Below are 7,286 nucleotides of genomic sequence, written 5' to 3' on the forward strand. Positions count from 1 at the left end.
ATCTAACAAGCTTTACAGGCGGGATATGACATTTTTATACATGAAATAAATACATGAAACGGCCCCTGTTCCCCGGGCCTCCTCCTCCTCCATGTAACAAGCTTTACAGGCGGGATATGACATTTTTATACATGAAATAAATACATGAAACGGCCCCTGTTCCCCGGGCCTCCTCCTCCTCCATGTAACAAGCTTTACAGGCGGGATATGACATTTTTATACATGAAATAAATACATGAAACGGCCCCTGTTCCCCAGGCCCCCTCCTCCATCTAACAAGCTTTACAGGCGGGATATGACATTTTTATACATGAAATAAATACATGAAACGGCCCCTGTTCCCCGGGCCTCCTCCTCCTCCATCTAACAAGCTTTACAGACGGGATATGACATTTTTATACATGAAATAAATACATGAAACGGCCCCTGTTCCCCGGGCCTCCTCCTCCTCCATCTAACAAGCTTTACAGGCGGGATATGACAATTTTATACATGAAACGGCCCCTGTTCCCCGGGCCTCCTCCTCCTCTATGTAACAAGCTTTACAGGCGGGATATGACATTTTATACATGAAATAAATACATGAAACGGCCCCTGTTCCCCAGGCCCCCTCCTCCATCTAACAAGCTTTACAGGCGGGATATGACATTTTTATACATGAAATAAATACATGAAACGGCCCCTGTTCCCCGAGCCTCCTCCTCCATCTAACAAGCTTTACAGGCGGGATATGACATTTTTATACATGAAATAAATACATGAAACAGCCCCATTTTTATACATGAAATAAATACATGAAACGGCCCCTGTTCCCCGGGCCTCCTCCTCCTCCATCTAACAAGCTTTACAGGCGGGATATGACATTTTTATACATGAAATAAATACATGAAACGGCCCCTGTTCCCCGGGCCTCCTCCTCCTCCATGTAACAAGCTTTACAGGCGGGATATGACATTTTTATACATGAAATAAATACATGAAACGGCCCCTGTTCCCCGGGCCTCCTCCTCCATCTAACAAGCTTTACAGGCGGGATATGACATTTTTATACATGAAATAAATACATGAAACGGCCCCTGTTCACCGGGCCTCCTCCTCCATGTAACAAGCTTTACAGGCGGGATATGACATTTTTATACATGAAATAAATACATGAAACGGCCCCTGTTCACCGGGCCTCCTCCTCCATGTAACAAGCTTTACAGGCGGGATATGACATTTTTATACATGAAATAAATACATGAAACGGCCCCTGTTCCCCGGGCCTCCTCCTCCATCTAACAAGCTTTACAGGCGGGATATGACAATTTTATCCATGAAATAAATACATGAAACGGCCCCTGTTCCCCGGGCCTCCTCCTCCATCTAACAAGCTTTACAGGCGGGATATGACATTTTTATACATGAAATAAATACATGAAACGGCCCCTGTTCCCCGAGCCTCCTCCTCCATGTAACAAGCTTTACAGGCGGGATATGACATTTTTATACATGAAATAAATACATGAAACGGCCCCTGTTCCCCGGGCCTCCTCCTCCTCCATGTAACAAGCTTTACAGGCGGGATATGACAATTTTATACATGAAACGGCCCCTGTTCCCCGGGCCTCCTCCTCCTCCATCTAACAAACTTTACAGGCGGGATATGACATTTTTATACATGAAATAAATACATGAAACGGCCCCTGTTCCCCGGGCCTCCTCCTCCTCCATGTAACAAGCTTTACAGGCGGGATATGACATTTTTATACATGAAATAAATACATGAAACGGCCCCTGTTCCCCGGGCCTCCTCCTCCTCCATGTAACAAGCTTTACAGGCGGGATATGACATTTTTATACATGAAATAAATACATGAAACGGCCCCTGTTCCCCGGGCCTCCTCCTCCTCCATCTAACAAGCTTTACAGACGGGATATGACATTTTTATACATGAAATAAATACATGAAACGGCCCCTGTTCCCCGGGCCTCCTCCTCCATTTAACAAGCTTTACAGGCGGGATATGACAAGTTTATACATGAAACGGCCCCTGTTCCTCGGGCCTCCTCCTCCTCCATCTAACAAGCTTTACAGGCGGGATATGACATTTTTATACATGAAATAAATACATGAAACGGCCCCTGTTCCCCGGGCCTCCTCCTCCTCCATGTAACAAGCTTTACAGGCGGGATATGACATTTTTATACATGAAATAAATACATGAAACGGCCCCTGTTCCCCGGGCCGCCTCCTCCTCCATGTAACAAGCTTTACAGGCGGGATATGACATTTTTATACATGAAATAAATACATGAAACGGCCCCTGTTCCCCGGGCCTCCTCCTCCATGTAACAAGCTTTACAGGCGGGATATGACATTTTTATACATGAAATAAATACATGAAACGGCCCCTGTTCCCCGGGCCTCCTCCTCCTCCATCTAACAAGCTTTACAGGCGGGATATGACATTTTTATACATGAAATAAATACATGAAACGGTCCCTGTTCCCCGGGCCTCCTCCTCCATCTAACAAGCTTTACAGGCGGGATATGACATTTTTATACATGAAATAAATACATGAACGGCCCCTGTTCCCCGGGCCTCCTCCTCCATGTAACAAGCTTTACAGGCGGGATATGACATTTTTATACATGAAATAAATACATGAAACGGCCCCTGTTCCCCGGGCCTCCTCCTCCTCCATGTAACAAGCTTTACAGGCGGGATATGACATTTTTATACATGAAATAAATACATGAAATAAATACATGAAACGGCCCCTGTTCCCCAGGCCCCCTCCTCCATCTAACAAGCTTTACAGGCGGGATATGACATTTTATACATGAAATAAATACATGAAACGGCCCCTGTTCCCCGGGCCTCCTCCTCCTCCATCTAACAAGCTTTACAGGCGGGATATGACATTTTTATACATGAAATAAATACATGAAACGGCCCCTGTTCCCCGGGCCTCCTCCTCCTCCATCTAACAAGCTTTACAGGCGGGATATGACAATTTTATACATGAAACAGCCCCTGTTCCCCGGGCCTCCTCCTCCTCCATCTAACAAGCTTTACAGGCGGGATATGACATTTTTATACATGAAATAAATACATGAAACGGCCCCTGTTCCCCGGGCCTCCTCCTCCTCCATGTAACAAGCTTTACAGGCGGGATATGACATTTTTATACATGAAATAAATACATGAAACGGCCCCTGTTCCCCGGGCCTCCTCCTCCTCCATGTAACAAGCTTTACAGGCGGGATATTACATTTTTATACATGAAATAAATACATGAAACGGCCCCTGTTCCCCGGGCCTCCTCCTCCTCCATGTAACAAGCTTTACAGGCGGGATATGACATTTTTATACATGAAATAAATACATGAAACGGCCCCTGTTCCCCAGGCCCCCTCCTCCATCTAACAAGCTTTACAGGCGGGATATGACATTTTATACATGAAATAAATACATGAAACGGCCCCTGTTCCCGGGCCTCCTCCTCCATGTAACAAGCTTTACAGGCAGGATATGACATTTTTATACATGAAATAAATACATGAAACGGCCCCTGTTCCCCGGGCCGCTTCCTCCTCCATGTAACAAGCTTTACAGGCGGGATATGACATTTTTATACATGAAATAAATACATGAAACGGCCCCTGTTCCCCGGGCCTCCTCCTCCATGTAACAAGCTTTACAGGCGGGATATGACATTTTTATACATGAAATAAATACATGAAACGGCCCCTGTTCCCCGGGCCTCCTCCTCCTCCATCTAACAAGCTTTACAGGCGGGATATGACATTTTTATACATGAAATAAATACATGAAACGGCCCCTGTTCCCCGGGCCTCCTCCTCCATCTAACAAGCTTTACAGGCGGGATATGACATTTTTATACATGAAATAAATACATGAAACGGCCCCTGTTCCCCGGGCCTCCTCCTCCATGTAACAAGCTTTACAGGCGGGATATGACATTTTTATACATGAAATAAATACATGAAACGGCCCCTGTTCCCCGGGCCTCCTCCTCCATCTAACAAGCTTTACAGGCGGGATATGACATTTTTATACATGAAATAAATACATGAAACGGCCCCTGTTCCCCGGGCCTCCTCCTCCATCTAACAAGCTTTACAGGCGGGATATGACATTTTTATCCATGAAATAAATACATGAAACGGCCCCTGTTACCCGGGCCTCCTCCTTCTCCATGTAACAAGCTTTACAGGCGGGATATGACATTTTTATACATGAAATAAATACATGAAACAGCCCCTGTTCCCCGAGCCTCCTCCTCCATCTAACAAGCTTTACAGGCGGGATATGACAATTTTATACATGAAATAAATACATGAAACGGCCCCTGTTCCCCGAGCCTCCTCCTCCATCTAACAAGCTTTACAGGTGGGATATGACAATTTTATACATGAAATAAATACATGAAACGGCCCCTGTTCCCCGGGCCTCCTCCTCCTCCATGTAACAAGCTTTACAGGCGGGATATGACAATTTTATACATGAAATAAATACATGAAACGGCCCCTGTTCCCCGGGCCTCCTCCTCCTCCATGTAACAAGCTTTACAGGCGGGATATGACATTTTTATACATGAAATAAATACATGAAACGGCCCCTGTTCCCCGGGCCTCCTCCTCCTCCATCTAACAAGCTTTACAGGCGGGATATGACATTTTTATACATGAAATAAATACATGAAACGGCCCCTGTTCCCCGGGCCTCCTCCTCCTCCTCCTCCATCTAGCAAGCTTTACAGGCGGGATATGACATTCTGCATGTGTGGCTGAAGTGAGATATTGTGCCAGAGTGTAGTTTCTGTGTAGGGTTCAACAGCAGCCTGGCTTGTTCTGTTTTCCTAATAGGAGGTGTATTTGTGTTTTAGGGCCTGCTGTAATATTTGCAGTGTTGCCTTTGTTCATAGGTATTGTTGTTATTGTTTCATTGCCAGCTTTGATGAGAGGTTTACTATACTGTAATTGTAATATAGTATAATTGTTTTCTGAGGGCCGCCATGTGTTTCGGTGTAGGCCTAACACCAAATGGGTTCCAAGTAGCAGGAATAAATGCAAATGCAGTGGGAACACACCCCGCCCGGTCCCTGGTCTCAAGTGACTACTCCTGGCCTGTGGAGAAGGTGGGCAGAGGCTGAGCCTGGCTCTCTCCAGCACAGCAGGGAGCCCCTTCCCACTCCCTGCTCAGGCCAGGGCGTTCTTTCTTCTTCTAGCAACAGCGTGCGGGGAATCATCGCGGTGCGGCCCGAGGCGGCTCCCGCTTCCGTGCAACCCGGGCTCTTCCACCGGACAGGAAAGGGCTCAGCGCCGCGGCGGCTCCCGGCGGGAAAAGCCCCCGCCAGCCGCCGCCCAATCGCGAGCCCCCTGCCGCCGCGCCAGCCTAGCAAATAGCTCTCCGATTGGGCAGAGGCGAGGCCAATGAGAGGCGAGCGCGGGCCGGCGGCTCAGTGGACTCGGTGCTGGGATTGCAGAGAGGGAGAAGGAGACCCTCGCTGTGGTGGAGGAAGCTTCCCGCGTGCCCCCAAGCGCAGCGTGCAGGCGCCTAAAGGCAGCGGCTTCTCCTTGGCACCCGGCATTTACTCTTCCAGCAGATTATTTTATTGCAACAAAATAAAAAGCCCTTCTGAAACCCCTGTGGTGCTGAGGGACACGGCACTGAGTAGAAAACCTGTTAAGTGCTCTCCAGGAGACCAGAAAAAACCAAGTCCTCGTTGAAAAGTTTCAGCATTGACTCAGAATCATGTTAGTGGCATAGGACTGGACATTTTACGGGGTTTGTGGAATATAATCACGTTAAATAAATAGTAAGTGTCAGCAATAAAGACCAAAATGAGCAATCTGGCCAGTTCAATAAATCCACTGTGGGTACCTGCGTATGTAACCAGCACTAACTCCCCTTTCTGCCATCTGCTTTACCTGATACTAAGTCAATACTTACCCCCGCAGCTCCTCACGACCTCTCCTCTCTCATAGAAACATAGGAATGACAGCAGAAAAGCACCAAATGATTCACCCAGTCTGCCCAGCAAGCTCATACCAGTATCTGCTGCACTGTGCAGGTTACTCCCATGCTTATCTGTTTCCCAGACTGTAAAATTCAGGGCCCTCGGATGCTCTTTGAATTCAGTTTCCTTTAACTGTTGGAGTTGCATCAAAAGTATCAGGCTTAGTGATTAGGAGCAGTAAGCGCCGCATCAGCAAGTTACCTCTTGTCTCTACACTCCTCATCTTGTACTCCGAAAATCAGACAAGTCCCCCCAATCTATGCCCTTCCTGACTCTGCTTTCTACCTGGCTGCACCATAGACATCACAAGCTTTGATGCATGCATGAGGCGCTAGAGTAGTAACAGTAATATCTCATACTTTTCTCCACGTTGTTCTCCACATCTGTCCTAAACATGCCAAAAGTCTGTGAACATAGATTATGGCATCCGTTACTTCAGCTAGACGGCCTTAGCATTTTGCTTCTTACAAGACTAATACTCTACCAAGCTTTATCATAATCCACAAAGCCAGCAAAGTTCAGGAAACTGTCGCATCTTCACTTTGGCTTTCTTGAACCCCGATATTGTTGTACAGCTGCTGTTTTAGGCTATGACTGCTGCTTCCTTACCGACCTCTTGCCAGTAGGGATCCTCTGTGTTTATATCCCATGCTTTCTTGAATTCTGTTGCCATTCGTGTCTCCAGCCTGTGCTCCTGACATTCACCACTCCTTCCATGGAAAAATATTTCTGATGTTCCCGAATCTGCTCCCTTGCACTTTTATATCATATCCACCTAATTGTACAACTTCTTTTCTGTTTAAACAGGTGTGCTTCCTGTGCATTATTAATACTTCTCAGTGTGTAAATGTCTCTAACATATCCCACATCAATCTCTTTTCTAGAGTGTATATATAGAGATATATTCCTGCTTACCAGAAGCGCTTCCCGGCAGGCTCCCTGCCCTGCAGAAAAGCAGAAGTGCAGAGCTGCAGCGCGTGACAGCCTCGGTAACCTGCTGCCGGAGGACAAAGGAGCGTAGCACTACCCCTAGTACGGAGCAATACTGATGCAATGGAGGGGGGAGAGAGGAGAGAAAGGGATGATGCTGAGGGGGGGAGTGGGAAAAGCTATTTAATATTTTTATTGTTCTGGCTTCTGTCCACCAAAATAAACTGCGATATTTACCCAGAAAAATAACGAGTCACATTTTCCCACTGATTTTCTCGTTTTTGTTCATGTGATAATAAACTCTAAATTCCCAGGAAAAATTAAAA

Source organism: Rhinatrema bivittatum, chromosome 12 (assembly GCF_901001135.1).
Source record: "Rhinatrema bivittatum chromosome 12, aRhiBiv1.1, whole genome shotgun sequence".
NCBI lineage: Eukaryota > Metazoa > Chordata > Amphibia > Gymnophiona > Rhinatrematidae > Rhinatrema > Rhinatrema bivittatum.